The following is a 23,201-nucleotide window of genomic DNA, read 5'->3' as shown; positions in this document are numbered from 1 at the left end:
ATGCTTCTAAATTTAGAGACCTATTTGTAAATTTTATAAAACTTGATTTTTGATCACGCGTCTTGCTCCCTAGTCCCTTGGTTTATGTTTTTCCGGCGATAAATCCGGCCACCATACCGTGTTTTACTGCGCGCATTAAACTCAAAATTTCATTGCCAAAACGACTAATTCCCTGCCAACGCGTTTGAATTTCGGCGAGTTACGTATCACATCGAGCATCAACTGAGGTAAGTTAATGCAGTATTCGACTCATTTTCAATCTTCCATTCAAAGCTCTATGGCTTTAATCAAAGTTCTTTAGTTTTGCTATTGTGATTTCGAAATCGAAGCAGACGGATGTACAAGATTTTTGCTTCATAAGCTTTAGTTTAGTTTATTTTGTTATTTATTGTTATACTTCTTTTCAAACTCAATTAGTTGATTATTTAGAATTTAAATTGAACACTTGGTTTTAAAAATGTTTATGCAAGTAAAAAAATTAATGGTATGAACCTTCCCAGTTGGTATGGTAGCAATATACTCAGGAATGATCTTGTTTAAAACCTTAAGGGGCTGTTTGGTACGTCGTAATGGAATGAATGAATGAATGAAATGGGCATAGTAATGAAATGGATGAGGGAATGAAATGGGCATGGTAATGAAATGGACAATTGTGTTTGGTTACAATGTAGGAATGCAATGATCATCCCTTTGTTGTTGTTTCTGCTGCTGTTGTTATCGTTGTAAAAAAGTTGAATCGTAAAAATAATCAAAAAATGTTGAATCACGCATAATTAACTCGTCAAATAATAATAATGATGATAATACGATAATAACTCTAATAAAATAATAGTTTTATTCTAATATTCCAATATAAAGATAATATAACAAAATTAATAATAATAATATAACAACTTTTTATGTAATAATAATTATAATATAATAATTTTAATCCTAATATATAATAATCATAATATATTATTTAATTATTATTATTATTATTGTTATTTTTGTTGATTCCATTCCTTGAAGGAATGGAAAAACACGTATTTCTAAAGGAACGAAAATATCATATTTAGAAGTAATTTTATTTATTATGGAATGGTTCATTCTATTATCACAAGAAAATCAAACAAGTTTTGAAAACTTAAATATCATAGACCTTTTGTTATAACTATAATTTGTTTATAATGATATAATCAAGAAAAGATTATTTTATAAAAATATATTGCTTAAGCGCCTAACTTTCGAATAAACGAAAAGGTTAATAAATATTGCTTTAGATACAAACGTTTTAAGATCCTCACTTGAAATGACTTAAGCGAACTAAATCCAAATAAAAACTATAGGTTCCGCATCATTTCGCACAAGGATTCTCTTTCGGTTTTTGCTTTCGCCTCCGTGTAGACAACCTTTCAACCTTAAAAAAACTATGCGAATGATCTAGACCCCTTTTTATCTTTTACACGTTTTGGGGTGTAACACGTTTCCATGCTCCTCGTTATTTCATGACCACTATTTACAAACCGATTTGAAATTATGCCATGCATGTTAATAATATTCTTTCATATTGTTTATGATGATTATACGTGTATAATGTGCAATGTGTTTATCGCTTTATAGTTGGTACATCAAACATCAAAACAAAGGGTACGACGGGACGTAGCTGCGCTACATATCCTTCAACTTTAGTTGTCGAGAATAGTCGTATCTTTTTCATTCCCCTAGGTTGGGACATTATTTGTGGTTGCATTCCATTTAATTTATGTTTGAATATATTGCATTCATGACTGTGAATCGACACACATTTTTACATTATATGCATTCCGGGCTATGAAATCTCAACAACATACGTGTTGACAAAATATATATTTTAAGCGTGTTGCAGGTTTAATCCGGTAATGTGCTAAGGACGAAGACTATTAGTTTACCTTAGGATGTATAAAATAAGACTTATGTGTTATCCGATTAAATATATTTTGTTTTGTTTTCAATTCTAAGAAACTGTGTACTTATTACCTTGTGAAATAGATTAAATATAATTATTGCCATTTTAATAGTGTTACGAGTTTATAAGTGATCAATGATCATGCACCCCTTCTTATATGTAGTAGAGAATGTAAGTTTTTATATATGTCATGTGGTTTTTCTTGCTTGCACTCTCGATTCATAAATAGGTATTATGACAAGGCACATCAAGTGTAAGGCAACAAAGAGCTTTCAAATACACTCAACATCTGTTATTAACTTTTAAATGGTCTCAACCTCGTTCAAAAGCGTTTAGTTTCTAACACTCTGAATTTTTGAAAGTTTTAAGTTTTCGACACTTTGAATTTTCTGAAATATGTCAATTTTAAATGTTACTCAAGTCTCTAATTTCTTGTAATTTGGTAATGAAAGATGTGTACAGTTTAACTGTGAGTATTACTTAGAAAACACAATAGTATTACAAGTTCAAATACGAAAAAGGTTTATTATTTAGACTTTACAAATCAATTTAGTTTGTTTTTCTAGAAGAATATAATTTGGAACATACTTTTAAGAAAATTACTTACAAAGGTCTCTATATACAGATACAAAGTATTGATGATCAACTTTTGGTTTACTTTAGGAAGGGAGGTCTATTATGTATCCCAAGTAAACATGACACACTTGAGTTGTGTGATTTATTGGAGGAACTTCATGGATCCTGGTAGTACCTAATTGGAACACTTTTGAAACTTTGTTACTATTATATGAAGTTGCCCCTAATTTTAATTGTGTCAAAGTTTAGATAACCCAACCGAGCTTGGTCTTCCATATTAGCTATGAGACAGACAAGTGTTGTAAATTCGGTTTATTTAGATAAGCAGCTACATATATGGTGACATGTATAAAGGAAAAAAAACATTCCAAAATAGTCATGTTGACTAACAATTTTCCCAAAATAGTCAAAAAAAAAAGTGTTTCTTCTTCATCTTTTTTTTTTCAAACTTCATTTAGAGCATTCTTAATAGTATCTCTATTTCGATCTCTGTAATTATATTAAAAAATACTACATTTTTTATTAAATAATATTTTTATACGTTTATCATTATTTTTCCCCTCTTTCACTCACAACCACGTTAAAAAAACATCAAAAAGTTATAGAAGGTGAACTAATGTTTCCCAAATTTACACATAAACAAAAGTTTCTCAAACTCCTCCACTCACAACCACTTACAACTACTCTATATAATATAGAGAACCTACTCACAATAATATAGAATGACCTATTAGGAATGCTCGTATATCTAAAAAAAGGTTAATCACATTTAGACACATAAGCAGATTCGACTAAACATGCTTGTTTGAGCCGACACAAAATAGCATGAAGAATGGCTTGGCATCAAACATAATGTTAAACGTGTCATGATCTAGCTATAGAGGAGCATGAATAGGCATGCAAGGCCGACTCTGCTTTAGCTAGGATCGAGCCGTCACACTCTATTATGGTTGCATCCTATCCAACTCAAGTCGAAAACCTGAAGCCGACTCTAGGTATGCCGTCTCAGTACACCAACAAGAGTTTAGATACGAATAAATTCACGGCTGGTTCATAATATTTAACCCGAAACAATTCCTACCCCTAGCGTTATGCGACGTTATAGCATCTTTTAATAACGCAAAAAGACGCAACACAATATCACATCTGGAGCACATTCCTATGTTACACTATTTTAATAAACAATTAAACGTTACCTAGAACATATCAAATAAAAGTAAGCATAAGCCGAACGAGTGAGATTCTTTTTCTCCTAATATTTACTACGGATCAATTGATCATTCAACTATTTATTTCTATGCATTTTTTATCAATCAAAGTACATGCTGAGAATGCTACCAAAGTTGATGCTAGTTGTGGTGTCCGTGAATCAAATGTTTTGTTCGTATATAAACTCACTCGTATTTTCTTCAACCAAGAAATAGATACTTACGATTGTCCGAAGTAATCAAATCATTATTGAGAAGAGGTTTCGATACACTTCATCGCCATAAATCAAATGTATCAGGTAAATGATCTCTTACTTCCTTCTGTGTGGCCATGTCTTGCGAGTTATAAATATGCATGCCAGCCCATAATACTAGCATGGTAAGCACCATAATACTACTAGCTAGATACAATATGTTAGCTAGTTAGAGTTTATTGTTATATAGTTATCATCACTCGACAACATGAATTGATCATGATTATATATGTTTACTTTGTAATTATTCTCATTGTACTCATATGTCACAAATATGGTATCAGTTTATTCTCAATTGCAAACGGGAACTCAAGAACAATTTAATTTAACAAGAACACAAACAATTTAATCAAGAACAAATATTGGGTATATAAACCCGGCCTAGACAATTCTAGACAAGATGAAGGGGAGATGCTCGGTTGATTTAAAAGCCTTAGAAGGAGCCGTCCCTTTTATAGGTAGCAACGACGCTAAGGGACGCTCCTTTCCCAAACTGAGACACACACTCCTTCCATAGATAGACCGGTAGACTCCTTTGCATATGCAGAGAGAGCAGCAGAACACTCATTTCCGGTCCAAGAAGCTAAGGACGCCGAACGTCCACAAAGGCCATATGCAAAATAAACCAAGGCCTAAGTGAGATAAATAAAAGATTATGAAATTAATTAATAAATGTAGAAATTTAACACCCCCTCAAATCGATAATCTGAATTCGTGTTCAATCAACAACTCGATCCTTTAGAAAAAATAATTTTTCTACTAAACATCGATAAGAATATTCAATATTCCAAAAAAAAAAACACCTCTTATTTGACATATAACCAGTGATTTAGACGACACTCCTCAAAACTGTATCATAAAATTTTAGATGTGGATTTAAAGCTAGAATTGATACCTTTGATACAATTACAAAATATGTGTTAGAGCATTCTCAGCCTATTTCTTAAAAATATGTGAGAGAAATTTGTAAATTATATGGTATAGTTATAAGTGGTTGTGAGTAAATGAGAAAGAAATGATAATGTATAATAGAATAAAAGTATATTATTTAATTGAAAAGTAGAGAGAAACTGTAGTGATTTTTAGTGTAATTATATGATATATATGAAATATGAATATACGGTAGAGAACTGAATGTGAATGCTATTATGTTATCTATTTAAACTCGTTAAGATCCTAGCGCGATACAATACCCCTAGTTTACTTCGTTTATAAAACAAAACACGTTTCAAGCCCGGAGTTAATTTAACATGGTAAAAAAAACATAGCAATATTTTTTAATATTAAATATTGAAAAACAACTAAAAGATAACAAATGAACTAATGATACTCAAAACTAGGTTCCAATGATGAGCATACTCGGAGCACATTACTATGATACTCTGGATAAACAAACAAGGCTGCTTAGAACATATCATAAAAAAAAGGTGGCAAGCAATATATGTAAGCTAGGCTAAATTGAATACCGGATTATATTATCATTCAACTAACATCCCTCTTGTTAGAATGCCACCGAAGTGGATGTTAGTTGCGGTGTTTGTTATCTCACTCTTACTCACAATACACGAGTCTCAGGCCTCCCTAGCGAAGCCAGGATGTCAGGAGACGTGTGGTAACGTAACCATTCCATATCCTTTTGGCATAGGGACAGGTTGTTATTTGCAAAAGTCATTTGAAGTCTTTTGCAGGGGAACATCACAAGATCATGCTTATCTTTGGTTCGCAAATAGAAAAGAATTTCAGATTTTAGAATTTTCCACGGCCTTGGTACGGGTGATTGATAAATCTCCCATGGTCTGTGCTTACGAGAACGCATCAGTAGGGGCTTCCTTGATCCTAGACGGCCGTTTTTTCTTTTCACAAGATCGTAACAGTTACGTGGCTGTTGGATGTAACATCAAGGCTTATTTTGGGGTTGATGGGTACAAACCATTTACATGTAAATCCTTATGCAACGAGAAACGACCTTCTATTGTATCGGCCAGTGGTTGTAATGGCTTGAACGGTTGCTGCCGAATTAGTATCCAAGAAAGTATAATTACATCATATGCTTATTCAATCAAATACATGACAGAAGGTTCATGTGTTTACGCATTCATTTCCGAAAATAGTGCACTAATCCCTACCGAGGAACCAGTATCATTACAAGCACCAAAGCCCTTACATGTTCCCATGGCCTTAGATTGGGTTGTAGCACTTACCACATGCCACCAAGCTATCACAACCGGAGACAACTTGTGTGGCATAAACAGTCGTTGCATTGATTCGACAATTGGCCTGGGATATAACTGTCGTTGCGTACAAGGTTACAAAGGGAACCCCTACCTTCCCAATGGATGTCAAGGTAATTTTCAAGTAATATCCGATACGCTTTCTGATTAATATGTTCTTATAAACTCACTCGTTCTATATATTTTCTTCGATCAACAAATAGGTATTAACAATAACCTTTGTCCAAACCAATCAAATCATTATTGCGAAGACGGCTTGACTTGTGAATATACACACGGGAGCTACAAGTGCATATCCCCACAGAGCCACAAATCGAAAGTTTTAGGTAAATAATCACATATAAATTTTTTGTGCACATAATAATATTAGATAGATTATATTAGTTAAGGTTTATTGTTATAAGCATCACTAGAACTTGTTTCCTTTGTAATTATTTTTATTGTAGTTTTAAAAATGGTTAGATTACCCAATACTTTAATTGAGGTTTGTTATTCTACATAAGAATTACCTACCTTTTCTTTCTCTTTTTGTCTTTCTCCACCGCTTTTAGACCGGGTGTAGTGGGGTGTTTTGCCCACCCAAAAAGCCTCAAAGCGCCCGGGAACACCACCCCCGGCACTTTGGGTTGAAGTTTGGTTATGGGCGCTGTGTGGGAAGCGCCATATGGGGGAGAGGGGGGAATGTGATTGTTGAGTTTTTATTTGTTTTTTTCTTGATAATTAATAATAATAATAATAATAATAAAATAATAAGGTAATGATTGGTTATTGCTCCATCCACTACATCATTTTTAGCAAAAAAATACCATATGCTGACATGACGCCACATGTCACACAACGCCCACAAAGGGGCTCCATCCGCTACACGTGGTCTTATAACGTACCATGGTCGTCTACCCTCTTCCCATCGTCCAATTGTGTGACGACTTATTTATTTTCTTCTCTAACTCGTCTTAGGGGGGACTCATTGTACACGTATATTGATTACATGTTATTTATTATTTCTTTTGCCGTTGTGGTGCGTCACAATCGTTGATGTTGTTGTACGTCGCCATGACCATGGATCCATCGTTATCGATTTCTACCACGAAAGAAACTACAAATTGGACGCTAGTCTAAGGTTTTAAACCCAAGCTAATTTAATTAATCATGCACCGGCGTTAAAACTCATTGTTTTTTTTTTCTTATTTTTCCAAGATTGTACATTTTATATATACATTGTTTTCACTCTGGTATGAGCATCCAATTTCCTCAAGTTTTGACTACTTGTCAAGAGAATACATTAGATAATTAAGACTATATGTTACACGGTTAGGATCATTAGAAGATATGATTTAATTAAGTTTCTTTTGCAATTATTCATTATATATTCTTATAAACAATTTACCAATAACACAAAATATCTTGGGGGGGGGGGGGGGGGGTTCATTAGTTTTAGATGGTATCAAATCCTTAAGAGTTCTAATTCTTTTCTCTCCCTTCATATCCTATTACTTTCACGCTTTTGCCACAAAATATTGGTTGGTTGTCGGCCCTCTTCCCCAACAACCCTACGTGTTAAGAATTCGATCTTTTATTTATTTACACACTTCAACTTGCCCCAGGACACTTGTACATATATATACATAAATTTGTTTTCCCCATTTCTCCGTTGTGCAACCACAATCGCAAGTCCTATCACCGTAGTCATTGCTCTTGTAACCATATGGCGCCATTGTCGGGCCTTTTGTCATCACCTCTATGTCCTTATATATTGTGTCTGTATATTATTTGGCTTCCGATTTCTTGACTCGTATATACATATTCAATATATACCTTGATCTTCCAAAGTACTACGATCTTTGATCCCGATTGTCTAACAAGTGTTTGATCATCGGATATTTCTTCTTGTAGAAGGATATATATATATATATATATATATATATTTTGTGTAATTTGTGTTCCTTTTTATTTAAAATATAAAGAAAATGAATGTATGGATTTAATTGACTCTCTTGGTGTCTTATTGCAACCTTTTTTGGCTGAAAAATTGTGCTTACTAAGTTTAATTGCAGGTGCATTAACTCTTGCCATCATAATTGGTCTTTCAGCTTTTGGTGCCATCTGTTACTGGGCATATATAAAGCTTAGCAGAATAAGAAAAAATAACATCAATAAGATGTTCTTTCAAAAAAATGGGGGACATCTTTTGAAGCGACATATATCTGCTAATAAATCATGTATCATGACAATAAAAATTTATACCGCGGAAGAAATGGAAAAGGCAACTGGAAATTTTAGTAGAAGCAGATTCCTTGGCAAGGGAGGACAAGGTACAGTGTACAAAGGGTTTTTACCTGACGGGATCGTTGTAGCCATAAAGAAATCGAACATTGTAGATGTAGACCAGGCAGCGCGATTTGTGAATGAAGTGTTAATCCTTGCACAAATAAACCATCGAAATATAGTGAAATTGTTAGGTTGTTGCTTGGAATATCAAGTCCCCTTATTGGTATATGAGTATTTGGAGAATGACACGCTCTCACAGCATCTTCATGACCGGGCACCTGGACTTTCGACATATTCATGGAAAGATCGTATACGAATCGCTAGGGACGTTGCGGGAGCACTAGCCTATCTGCATTCTTATGCATCACCAGCGATAATTCATAGAGATATTAAGCCAGGAAACATATTATTAGATAATAACTACAAAGCAGTAGTAGCTGATTTTGGACTTTCAAGGTTAGTACCTCTTAACAGAAGTCATGTAACTACACAAGTTGATGGCACATTTGGATACTTAGATCCTGAGTATTACCAGTCAGGAAAACTTACGGCAAAAAGTGATGTCTATTCCTTTGGCGTGGTCCTCACCGAACTATTAACCAGGAAACGGCCTACTTCTTTAAGTGACTCGGGTGAAGGCTTGGTGCCAAGATTTAAGTATTTGATTAAGCATAATCGGTTTGTTGAAATTTTGGACAAACTAGTTGTGCAAGAGGCTATGGTGGACGACGTATTTCTTGTAGCTAAGCTTGCCAAGAGATGCATGAAAACGAATAGCATAAAAAGACCAAGCATGGAAGAGGTAGTTGCAGAATTGGACAAATTAGGATTAGTATAAGTTCCTTACAAATGCATTATAGAACATGAACTCACAACTAACAAATTGTAATATATGCGTACTTTAATACTTTTGGTCCTTGTACAAAGAAGAGAATCCGTAGTATTAATTAGATCTATTATCTGAAGTGAAGTGCATCAAGTTGTAACCCGTTAATCAGGGACTAATTAATAACTCGAATGGGAACTCGTATGCGTACTAGTGGCAACGTGAAGTGAAAAATAAAACAGCGGTTCATAACTTACAGAAATTATCATTATAAAACCTTGTTAATTAAATTTACTTTTTTTTAGATGTTCTATAGAGTTGATCACTTTGACCAAATTTAAGTATCTGATTAAACGTAATCGGTTCTAAGTTAACTCTATGTCAATACGTACTCAACTTAGTGCGTTGTTACTAGAGTAGCTAGCTTGTAAATGAAAGGTCATTAGTAATGTTTGAAACAGCTTTGCTACATGATAATAAGCTTTCTCACATTTGGAATCAATCTAAAAGTTTACTAGAAAGTTGATAGTCGTTTAGCTTTCGTTATACGTGAGGTGCCATCAGAGCTTGTTAGTATCCTCATGGCACATGTGTTGGAGTAAATTAACTTCCTTGTTCTCATGATGGAGATTGTGGGGTTGATGGTTTGTTATGTGCTTGAGGGTCTGTATAAAGGCCGACAAACTTAATAAAAGTTCTTGTTCAACACTGAATTTTGATGTTAATAATTACTATAAAAATATACAATCGACAACGGCTAGTCGATGCTTTCATTACTCTCATTTGTAGTGGCGAATGAATTTACTCGCTCAAAAAGCTGTGACAGAATATGATACTTGGTGGAATCGAATCGAATCGAAGGTTTGGTCCTGTTTGTTAATCTTCTCCTGCTACCACAACTAATTAATCTTTAATGGATTTGCACGGTATCTTCTGCCTATGTTCATATGTTGTATACACTCTTTTCCCTCACTCAGTCACTCTTGGCTGTTGTTAGTATCATTCATAGCAATGAATGGTAATTTTGACTTAAGATCAAAAATAGTTAATGCAGTATAATCTTTATGACCATGAAAGCTTATAACTATTTAATCACAATATTAGCTAATAGACAAAATAAAAATATGTTAATTTATACTTGATTATGACAGCGCCGTATTATATAATTTATATTAGCATTCATGGAATAACGCCGTCGAAGCATCACAGCACAACAGTTGACAGCCATAGCCATGACATGACACTTATCGTCTCAACAAAGCTAGGATGTGACGTATTTATGAGTTGTTTGGGAAAGTTTGATCTCCATAAACGTGTTTTCACGGGCAAGTGAGACGTTTTATTGAACCATGGAGAGGCGATTTTTTTAATAAACGTGTCTTGCGCTAGAAGCAAGAAGGTAGAGTAGAGCAAAGATTTACAATAATATACCCCATATATATATGTCATGAAAAATGAATATTTACAAAATTTTTAACTAAATTGGCCAGATCATTAGAAGAAAATAACTTTGCTGTCTTTTTTATATATACACATAAAAAGCGAATTTTCCTTAATATCTTCTATTCTTTTGAAATCTTCATAGCGTCGTTGTTGAAAGCGTATCATTTCGAGCTCTGTGGAAGTAGAGATGAGTGATACGTAGACGCCGCATCAGCATAAACCTATTGATGGTATTCATGTTACAAGGTTTTAAATGTGTTGTTATAAGTTTTGAATATTAACAAGATAATGGAATTGTTATTGATTTTCTCAATGATTACATGAGGTATTAATATATACCAATACATATGAATAATAGGAAACATATTAAAAGACATTTACACACTTGCTATAAATAAAAGATATACACAATCATACTAACTTTGAGAAGATCGTGATTGGTGATTCAAATTTGAATTTGAATTATAATAGTTGTCATCCTTAATAGGCCCCTTCAAGATAGACGGTCGTAAGACAAGGCCAATCTTGGATGTGAGTTGTTGGAAACGAGAACGCGGTAATGGTTTCGTTAGGGCGTCGGCTAGTTGATTATCTCCATTAACGTGTGTAACCCTTAAGCATTTTTCACGAACCTTTTCACAGACGAAATGAAAATCGAGTGCCAAGTGCTTCATGCGTGAGTGAAAAATGGGATTGACCGAGTATTGAGTAGCGCCTAAATTGTCACAAAAGATAGTTGGGATATTGACCGATTTGAACCCTAGTTCTTGAAGTAACGACTTTATCCACATGACCTCGGCAGTAGTGGAGCTACGGCACGAAATTCAGCTTTGGTGGAGGACCGGGCGATGGTGCTTTGCCGTTTCGAGCTCCATGTTATTGGGTTTGAACCGAGATACACTATATAACCACTAGTACTTCGATAATTGTCTTTGTCTCCGGCCCAGTCGGCATCCGTGAAAGCGTGTAGCTGTAGAGGGGATGCATGGCGCAAAAGGAGACTTGTATGTATTGTTCCATGTAGGTAGCGAAGAAGCCGTTTGAGTGCACCCCAATGTTCGGACGTTGGAGCATGCATAAACTGGGATAATTTGTTGACAGTGAATGCAACATCTTGTCTTGTAAGTGATAAGTATTACGTAGTGCTCCAACTAGGGTTCTATAATCGGTAGGTGATGAGAGCGGTGTTCCATCATTCAATGTGAGATGTTTGGAGCAAGTAATAGGTGTGGATGCCGGCTTACAATCACTCATGTTGGCACGTTGTAGGATATCATTGATGTATTTAGTTTGTGATAAGAGGAGACCATGGGAGTGGGGAAGGACCTCAACACCTAAAAAATAGGATAAGGTACCGAGATCTTTGAGGGAAAACTTTTTAGCAAGAGAGGAGATGAAGGCATCAATGGTAGGAGAAGATGGTCCGGTGACAATGATGTCGTCGACATACACAAGAATGAATATGGGAGAGTGGCCGGAGGTGTGGATGAAGAGAGAGGAGTCAGAGATGGCGGGTTTGAAATTTTGGGAATGAAGGTAGGTTTTAAGTTCTTCATACCAAGCACGAGAAGCTTGGCGAAGACCATAAATGGCTTTATGTAGTTTGAAAACATGGGAAGGAAATGAGGGATTTATGAATCCGGGCGGTTGTGCCATGTATACATCCTCGTTTAGAGTGCCTTGAAGAAAGGCGTTATTTATGTCAAGTTGTCTAAGATTCCAACTGTGTGACACGGATAGGGATAGAATAAGACGTAAGGTGGCGGGTTTAACGACGGGACTAAAGGTTTCAGCATAATCAATTCCTGGTCGTTGGTGAAACCCCTTGGCAACAAGGCGTGCCTTTAGGCGATCGATTGAACCATCAGGTTTGAATTTTGTGCGGAAGACCCACTTGCATCCAACAAGATTTTGGGCTGAACTGTGAGGAACTAGAGTCCATGTTTGGTTGGTGTGAAGAGCGTTGAACTCTTCATTCATGGCATTTCGCCAAGAGGGGTTTTTGAGGGCTTGGGTTATGGTAGACGGGTCAGTGATTGGTCCGTTTGTAGCTGTGTATAGTTGAAAGTTCGGGTTATGGTATCGCGGATTTGGTTTGCGAATTCTTGTTGGTTGGGTAATGGATTCTGATGGTGTCTGGATTGGTATATTTTGTGGGGAGGGTCTTGATTGGTGTCGATTGTATTTGTAGGGGTGGGTTGACTTGGGCTTAAAGGTTGGGTTGGTGAAGTTGGGCCGGAGGGTTGGTTTTGTGGAGATGGGTTTAATGGTGGGTTTGTTGGAGTAGGATTGGTGGTTTGTGTTAAGTTGGTGTTGGAATTGGATATTGTAACAGAAGGTGATGAGGAGGAAGTGAGGTCAGGAAGTTTTATAGGTTTTTGATTATTGGAAACAGGAAACCATAAGGTAAAGTTTGGAGGTGAGTAGGATATTTGATTTGTGAGAGACATAAATGGAAATTCATGTTCAACAAATGTGACATGCCGGGAGATAAAGATTTTGTTGTTGGTGGGGTCGAGTGTATAATTTGCACTTTGGGTTGGGGAATATCCAACAAAGATGCATGGTTTAGATCGGGGGTGAAGTTTGTGTGGGGAGTAGAGGCGTAGCCAAGGATAGCAAAGGCATCCGAAGCTTCGAAGTTTGTCATAATTGGGATGTTTGTTGAATAGGCGATGATAAGGAGATGTATTTTTTAGTGTTGGTGTAGGTAGACGATTTACGAGATAAGCAGCGGTTGTTATGGCAAGAGGCCAATAATCGACCGGTAATTTGGCATGTGTAAGGAGAGAGAGACCGGTTTCAACTAGATGTCGATGTCTCCGTTTGGCATAACCATTGTGTTCCGGTGTATAGGGGGGAGATGTGAGGTGTGAAATACCTTTTGATTTAAGGTGAGAGGAGAGTTTTATATATTCACCGCCATTGTCAGAATAAATTTGTTTAATGGTAGTTTGAAAATAATTTTCTACCAAATTTTGAAAGTGAATAAAAGTAGAAAGTGAGTCGGATTTGTTTTTGAGTGGGTAAAGCCATATGTATTTTGTGTAATGGTCTACAAAAATAATGTAATATTTGTATCCGTCAAAGGAGGTGACCGGAGAAGACCAAACATCAGAGAAAATAAGTTGAAGAGGAGCCTTAGAAGATAAAGTAGATTGATAAAAAGGTAATTTGTGACTCTTGTTTATTTGGCAAGAATTACAATTGTTACTTGAACGAGAAATACATGAAATAAAGGAGGACAATAATTTAAAAATTTTATTGCTTGGGTGGCCTAATCGATGATGCCAATGCTTGTGGTTGGACTTGTGCATGGAGAAGAGTGATGGATGACACGAGGATGTTAGTTCATAAATGCCATTGCTTGTCGTCCCTTTAAGAAGAGGGGTTTTGGAACTTCGATCCTTTATCACAAAAACACAATCAAAAAATTGGATTAGAAAGTGATTGTCACGACAAAGTTTGGAAATAGAGAATGTTTTTAGAAATAGATGGGACAACTAGAACTTGTTTTAAAATTAGAGGGGTAGAAGGAGTGTGGATTATAAGATAACCAATATGAGTGATTGTAAGAGACGAACCGTCACCAATTACGAGTTCTTCAGTTCCATCATAAGGTGCATGAAGGGGGAGGGCATTGAGGTCATTAGTTACGTGGTGTGAAGCACCACTATCAAACATCCACTTTGTTGAAGAAGTGCCTTGGAGACCCATCATGTTGGCTTGTGGAGCTTTCTGCCCATGCACATTACGATTAGAAGAAGGTATATGTGCATTTGGGAAAGCCTTTTTAAATGAGTTACAAGTGCTAATTGTATGCCCTTTAATATTGCACCATTGACATCGCCCGAGAAAGGGGCGGTTTCCACTTGATGTTGTTCCGGATGAGGGTGTCGGCAACAAGGGCGGGTTAGAATGGTGTTGTGAACCGGTGGCGTTTTGGCGACCAGTCCATTGTTTGGGACGATTGTGTGCAACGAATGCGGATGCCGGATGATGGAGTCCGGAATTGGTGACAGTGGCTTGGGCTAAAGAAAGTTCTTGGTTAATGAGTTTCTCATGTAGCTCTTGAAGGTGATGGGAGTGTCCCGACCATGGATACCTTCAATTATGGGTTTATAGCTTTCTTGGTCTAAGCCATTGAGAATGATGTCAGTGACATCCTCTTGGTCAGGCTTTTTACCAAGGATTGATAGTTCATCTACAATACTTTTAACAGCTTGTAGATAATCCGTAATGGATTGTGTAGGGGTTTTGGAACTTTGGTTCAAGCGGTGTCGAAGTTGTTTAATGTGACCTCGTGAAGCAGAGGCATATGTGTTGGCTAGAATGGTCCATGCTTCAAGGGATGTTTTAGCAGTGGTAACAATGGGGATAATTTCAGGAGAGAGGCTGCCAACAAGAGCACCGTAGAGGAGGCGATCTTGTCGGAACCAATTCGAATAGTCCTTATGAGGAGTAACCGAGCCATCTTTTTCGGTAGTGGAGGGTGGAGAGGGATAAGAGCCATCAATGAATTTGTAAAGATCGAGTCCGTAAAGGAAGGCCTCGATTTGGGTTTTCCAACCAAGGTAATTGGTGGATGTTAATTTGAGAGAGGTGGGAAAGGCAACAATAGTGAGATTGTTGGTGGTTGTGTTGACTGTGAGAGTTTGGTTAGATTGGTCACCCATGGCAGTGTGTTTGTGGGAAAAAAAAAGTTTATGGTGAAAAGGTTGGATGGTCGATGTATGTTACTCAGGCTGTGATACCATTATAAGTTTTGAATATTAAAAAGATAATGGAATTGTTATTGATTTTTTCAATGATTACATCAGGTATTAATATATATACCAATACATATGAATAATAGGAAACATATTAAAAGAAATTTACACACTTGCTATAAATAAAAGATATACACAATCATACTAACTTTGAGAAGATCGTGATTGGTGATTCAAATTTAAATTTGAGTTATAATAGTTGTCATCCTTAATAGTGTTAGAGTTTATATATTTAATACGAAGAACAAGTATACGTGTTAGTTACTTAATTAGTTTATCAATTTCAACCTCACAAGCTAACCCGACATAAAGATGACAGAGATGAGATTTTCATATATTACTAAAACTAGGTATCAATGATCGCAATTATGGGAGCACATTCCTATGATACTTTTGATAAACAAACCTAGTAGCTTAGAACATATCATATATGTAAGCTAGGCTAAATTGAATATATACAGCCGAATAAAGATACGATCTTTTTCTCAGATTATTATTTAAGATGGTACTGATCACTCAATTATTTATTTCATACACCTTTGATCAATCAAATTAAGCATAGTGAAAACAGCTAGAATGCTACCGAAGTTGTTCTTGCCAGTTGCGGTCGATTCAGCCTCGTTAACAAAGCCAGGTTGTCAGAAGACGTGTGGTAATGTAACCATTTTATATCCGTTTGACATAGGGACATGTAATTATTTGCACGAATCATTTGAAGTCTCATGCAAATGATCGTTACAAGATCATTATCCTCTTTAGCCTGAATATAAGCAAAAATATCCGATTTTCCACGCACTTGGACAGTACCGGTGACTGATAGAGGTGCAAACTAGTTGAGGCAAGCACGAGCTCGGCTAGGCTTGAGCTCGGCTCGTTTTGACTTATGAAAGCTTGAGCTCAAGCTTCGATGGTGAGTCGTTCGGGCCAGCTTGTTTATTATTTGTTAACTAATTTACACATTTTTATTATAATAACATATTTTGAGAAAACCTTAAACGAACCTAAGCTCAGCTTGAGCTCGGCTGTGCAATGTTAAATTAATATATAGAAGTCAAAAGAGTTAAAACTTAAAAATACACAAGACTCATTAAGGCTCGACGAGCCTTAACGATCATCCCATGCAAGGATCAAGCTCGATAAGGGCTCGGCTCGTTTCGACTGTTTTATCAATCCGATCACAAGTAGTTCGCGAGTGGCCAACTCTTTTGCACCCCTAGTGATTGATGAATCAACCATGACGTGTTCTTCTAAGGACGAAACACCGGAGGCTTCCTTGATATATATGCTGGACCTATATTTTTTTTCCTTTTCACAAGATCATAATCGTTACGCATACGTGAGAGTGAGATGTCACAACATTCTGGCTACTTTTAGGGCTAGTTTACATGTAAATCTTAATGCAATTGTCAAAATAGTTTTAAACAAGTGTTATTACTTGATTAAAGAACACTGACGTGGACTTTCATGTTGTAAATTAACTAGTTTAATTCCCTTGTGAGTTGCATTCGGAATTTAGTTCAGTGCTGGTTCGTTCATTACAGTATCGATATGTTACCAGCACTCGGTATAAGTATAAGTATAGGTATAAGCTGAAAAAGCCAAAATATAAAGTTGTGATATTCATAAAAGAATGTCGACACTTGTTTTATATTGATAAAAAACCATAGAAAAGAATACTAGAAACAATTTTAATGGTACCGGTAACGATGTTCGGTCGCAATCGTCATGGTACTAATATTGTTGGGATGGTATCAGTTTGGCTCGTCATAGTACTGGTACCGTACTGGCACTCAGTGCCAAAGCTTGAGCTAAATCATAGGAGTGGCCAAAAGTATTTAGGGGTGACCGGACTCAATACCTGTAAATTTTTTCGAAGGAAAGTGCAAAATTTGACACTACTGAGTGAAAAAATCGAGGGTGGCTAGGGACACCTGGGTCACCAAGCAAGTTGCTCCTCTATTGGCAATGATTAAAAAAGATACTTTGTTGGGAGCAGGGCCGTCTCTGAGATTCGAGTGCCCGAGACGAATATAAAAAATGGACCTTATATAATTTATTTTATATTAAATATGAACGATAATTGTAATAATAAATAATGCAAAGTACGAATCAATACGATGGCAAACATTAAAAAAACACAGTTATAAATGGGTTGATTGCTAAATTGCTTATGGAAATATAAACCCACTTTGATTACTTATATGATAGCACCTACAAAAGTTTGTATTATTTATCAAAAAAGAAAAGAAAAAAGAAAAGTCAACAAGCATATTAAAAAAGTTGGCAGAAAAAAAAAGTACAAAATACATAATAGAATATTTATTTCTTTTATCACCTCCTTCAATTCCCCAAACCAACAAAAGCTACTTCTCGCTGTAACTTATACACGCCGAAAAAATTTCAGGCAATATTTCTTTATCTTTGTTATATCCTCTTCTTTCTCCTTTTTCATTGCCACTTTCACTTGTTAATGTTTAAAAAGACTTATGTATGGATATACATATATAAAACCTTTTAAAAATTTTGTGCCCTCTACTAAAACCGTGCCCTAAACGGTCGCCGAGCCCTGGATGGGGTCTAAGCCGGCCCTGGTTGGGAGTACAACCTCGCTTTCAACCAATTTGCGCGTATATAAAAATAAGCACGTTGTAATGGTATATTCAGTGTCTGTGTTTCTATTACTTTTACATTACTACTCACAAGTCACAACCCGGTTTCAGCTAAAAATATATTGAAACGTAATTAAAAAATAGTTATAATCACGTCGCAATGTGTATTCGATGTTTGTGTTTCGATTACTTGTAATTACTACTCGTAACCAGTTTCAGATAAAAATTTTATTGAGTCGTAGAAAAAATAGTCACGTCGCAACGACATATTCAAAATTTTGTAAAAAAATCGTATCATAAAAGTCATGATAGATAAAAAAACAAAATATGATGCTAATTTATTATTTAAAAGTATTCGAGTTAGAGTTGATATCTTAGATACAAACAAATATACGAGTTAGTTTATCAATTTTTAACCTCCCAATCTGCTAGACATATAGCAATATTTATCAGTTTCAATATCACATAAGATCATGTTTTCAATGATCACAATGTTCGGAGCACATTCCTATGTTACCTTTGATAAACTATCATTGTCGCTTAGAACATATCATATAAAAGGTGACGGACAATATTTGCAAGCTAGCTAGGAAGAATTGAATATATACCTGCCGAATGAGGATATGATTCTATTTCTCCAAATGTTTAATAGCAATGTTGAACAATCATAGCATACCAAAAAAAACACCTAGAATGCAACCGAAGTTGTTCGTGCAAGTTGTGGTGTTTGCTACCATACTCGTGCTCACAATACACGAGTCTCAGGCCTCTTTAGCGAAGCCAGGTTGTGAGGAGACGTGTGGTAATGTAACCATTCTGTATCCATTTGGTATAGGGACCGGTTGTTATTTAAATAAGTCATTTGAAGTCTTGTGCGATGAATCGACACATGATTATCCTCTTCGGTTTGCAAATAAACAAAAATATCCCATATTAGAACTTTCCACGAACTTGGTACGGGTGTTAAATAATTCAGACATGGTGTGTGGTTCCCTGAACGCAACCGTTGCAGCTTCCTTGATCCTAGACGAGTATTTTTCCATTTCACAAGATCGTAATCGTTACACGGCAAAGGGATGCAATATCATGGTTTCTTTTTGGTTTGATCCACGCAATCGAATTACTTGTAAATCTGTATGCCACGAGAAAAGAACTTCTACCGCATCTTCTAATGGTTGTACTGGCTTCAACGGTTGCTGCCAGCGTAGCATCCCAGAAAGTACAACATCATATAATTATTCGATCAAATCATACAACACAGCGGGCTCATGTCCTTTGGTTTTCGTTTCTGAAAACAGTGTACCAATCCCTATTAGCAAACCAAACTTGGAACTTCATGTCGTCTTAAACGTTTCGGTGGCCTTAAATTGGGTTGTCTCACCGACCACGTGCCATCAAGCTAGCAAAACCAGAGGCAACTTGTGTGGTAGCCACAGTCATTGCATTAATTCGATAAACGGCCTAGGATATAACTGTCAATGCAAACAAGGTTACAAGGGGAACCCCTACCTTCCCAATGGATGCCAGTTAGGTAATTTCAAAGTTATCCATCATGCCTTCTGGTTATTATATTCTTATGAACTCGCTCGTCCAATTTTTTCTTAAATCAGATGTTAATGACTCGTGTCCGAAGCAATCAAATCATTATTGTAAAAAGGGTGAGACTTGTGTATATAATAAACATGGGAATAACTACAAGTGCATATCCCAAAATCCTCCCAAATGGAATGTTTCAGGTAAATTATTTGTACATTCTTCTATGATACCATGTCTTGCAAGAAAAGTTGATATAAATATTATGCACATGATACTTTATTATAACCTCTTGGCTCAAATGTTCCATTAGAAAAATAATGGTACAAGAATAGATTAAAATGTTTCAGTCTATTCTTTGTACTGTTATTTTTATAACAGAACATTTTAGCCAAGAACACCTTAACTACGCAGTACCCTATTTATACTAGAAAGACACCACCTATGATAAAAACGCAACTCGCTTTAAATTAATGCTAAGACTTGAGCATTGACTTATTTAGCTAAAAAAAGAACAATTAGTATTAACTAGGATTTTACCCGGCAATCGGTAAAATCTAGGTGGTTGTAAACCTTAAGCGTTGTCGGTCTCGAGCGTTGAGATGATAAGTTGACGTGAATTCAGTTATTTTCTTACGGTACCAAAACTAAAATAAAAATGACAGTCGATCGGTTTTCGTTACGGTGGTACTAACTAAAACAAATGGCAGTGACTTTAAGCGAATTTGGTTGGTTACCTTCTTGTTCGTGACGGTACCAGATCTAAAACAAAAAATTAAAAAGAAAATTGGCATCTGGTCGGTTGGTTATGTTCGTTATGGTACCGGACCTAAAACAAAAAAACCGAATGGCATCAAAAACCCTAGCATTGTCAGTCCCGAACGTTGATGCAGTGAGTTTACACAAATTCAGTATGTTTCCGTTACGTAAACAAAATTGGCGTTAGGTCGATTCTCGTTACGTTCGTTATCCTACCAATACTAAAAAAGAAACTCAAAATGGTATGAACAAGTTTGGTGCCACCACTTGACTAGCGGCACCAAACTTCTCTTTTATAATATATAATTAACCAATTAAGTTCTATTAGCTCGTCATTGTTCTAACTAAATTTTATTGCAAGTGCAGCAACTCTTGAAATCATATTTGGACTTTCAGCTTTTGGTGTTATTGGTTACTTGACATATATAAAGCTTAACAGTATAAGAAAAAATAAGATCACGAAGAAGTTGTATAAACGCAACGGAGGACCTCAATTAAAGCAACAAATATCTTCTACTGAATCACGCGTCATGATAATTAAGGTTTATACCGCTGAAGAAATGAAAAAGGCAACAAAAAAGTTTTGTAGAAGAAGATTCCTTGGCAAGGGAGGACAGGGTACAGTCTACAAAGGGTTATTACCGGATGGGACAGTTGTAGCCGTAAAGAAGTTGAACGTCATGGATGTGAAGCAAGTAGCGAGATTTGTTAATGAAGTTTTCATTCTTGCACAAATAAACCATCGGAATATAGTGAAACTGTTAGGTTGTTGCTTGGATTATGAAGTCCCCTTATTGGTATACGAGTATTTAGCGAATGACACCCTCTCACAGCATCTTCATGATGGGACAGTGCTTGCGAATTTTACATGGAAAGATCGTATACGAATTGCAAGGGAGGTTGCGGTAGCACTAGCCTATTTGCATTCTTATGCATCACCAGCGATAATTCATAGGGATATTAAGCCAGGCAATATATTATTAGATGATAACTATAAAGCAGTAGTAGCTGATTTTGGACTTTCAAGGTTAGTACCTCTTAACAGAAGTCATGTAACTACACAAGCTGACGGTACATTTGGATACGTAGATCCTGAGTATTTCCAAACGGGAAAACTTACGGCAAAAAGTGATGTGTATTCCTTTGGTGTGGTCCTCACTGAACTCTTAACAAGGAAAAAGTTTTTTTCCTCAAGTGACTCGGGTGAAGGGTTGTTGCCAAGATTTAAGTATTTGGTGAAGCATAATCGGTTTGATGAAATCTTAGACAAGCAAGTTGTGCAAGAGGCTACGATGGATGATGTACTTCTTGTTGCCAAGATTGCCAAGAGATGCATGAAATCGAAGAGCAAAAGAAGACCAAGCATGGAAGAGGTGGTCGTAGATTTGGACAAGTTAGAAGTAGTGCAATTCAAATTTCCTGATAAGTGTGCCTTAGAACATGAAATAACAGCTAGCTAATTCTAGTACATATGCACCTCAATATCTGTAATCCTCATAGGCTAGACCTACTGACATAGCAAAAAGAGTAATCTTAGTTTTATAGTTTTTTTATGTGAGATGGTAACCATTATATGATAGTTGGGGCTGGCTAAGCCTACCTCACCCCTAAATTTTCATTGTCACCCCCCCCCCCCCCCCCCCGGTTTTGGGTTTTTTGTCTTTTATGTGAAAAGAGGAAAATATTAGTGATATCAGAAGGAATTTATGTGTGGGTTGATCAAGAATTAAAAGGTACGTCTAGTACAACCCTTTTTGTACACATACATCATTCATATGTAATCAGTGGTTACACATACATCATTCATATGTAATCAATGGTTACATATACTTAAGATGTTTTAAACTTAAAATTATGAGTTAAAAACTAATCACTGCAAAATCATGTCGATTGAGCGGGTTTGATTGGGAGTCATTCTATGGAGTTCGTTTTGGATTGGAACAAATGGGTCCCCTTGGAGGTCAACATATTCGGTTCGAAAGCGTAGAAAGGGAGAATTGCTACATCCGATGCATTAAGGAGAAGAGGGGTAACCGAACAACAAAGTTGGTGCTTTTCATGTGGGAATGAGCAAGAATCAATAGACAATATGTGTAGTTTTTTTTTGGTGGGAAGGGCAAATAACAAGTCTTTAATTTTGAGAGACAAATGTGTAGTTTTTTTTTTTTTTTTTTGAAGGGCTATGTATTATAAACACGACCGAAGCTTGGTCCACATAGGAAACCAATTAACAAGCCAAACCAAAACAATTAAAGGAAATTAAGAGGAAAATAATAGAATGACACAGAGCAAAATTACAAATTTAACACAACAATGGATCTAACTTTCAACCTGAAGAAACACCATCCTTTATCGACTCCAACATTGAGACCTCATAGGCCCGCCTATCGTTGAAAATCACCTCGTTTCTGCTCTTTCCTCGGACCAGAAAGTTGTCAAGAAAATTGCAATAACACCTTACGTTTCTTGACATCCGACACATGACTTCTCCCAAATTCCAACGTGTCCCTAACCGTCATAACCCACCGAAAGCGGCAAATTCAGCCATAAACAAACCTGACACCAAATTACCTTTGCTACAGGACACATGTATAGATTTAACCGTAGGATTAATGTGTGTTGAAGTTACCATTCCAAAAGGTAAATCTATCAAGTCAAGAGTAATTAGTCACTTTAATAATCAATAGTGAGTTAATGGTGTGCATCTCTCAACCCGGTTAGCCTACCGTGAATTAATGATAAATGATAGTGACTCGAGTACAGATACTTAGTATGGTTTCCCAGAAAGATGCGAGTAG

General features: G+C 36.2%; 2 pseudogenes; both read left to right on the top strand.

Moving 5' to 3' along the window:
* The first annotated feature begins 8,450 nt into the window (after window positions 1–8,450).
* Window positions 8,451–9,302, top strand: LOC143636716 (wall-associated receptor kinase-like 2 pseudogene; annotated as a pseudogene).
* Window positions 9,303–20,933: 11,631 nt separating this feature from the next.
* Window positions 20,934–21,863, top strand: LOC143636715 (wall-associated receptor kinase-like 4 pseudogene; annotated as a pseudogene).
* Window positions 21,864–23,201: the final 1,338 nt, after the last annotated feature.

Source organism: Bidens hawaiensis, unplaced genomic scaffold, assembly GCF_021521415.1.
Source record: "Bidens hawaiensis isolate Kalapana, Puna unplaced genomic scaffold, B.hawaiensis_p1.1 tig00008041_1, whole genome shotgun sequence".
Lineage (NCBI taxonomy): Eukaryota > Viridiplantae > Streptophyta > Magnoliopsida > Asterales > Asteraceae > Bidens > Bidens hawaiensis.
The sequence above is the reverse complement of the archived record's forward strand: the minus strand, read 5'-3'. Positions and strand labels throughout refer to the sequence as shown.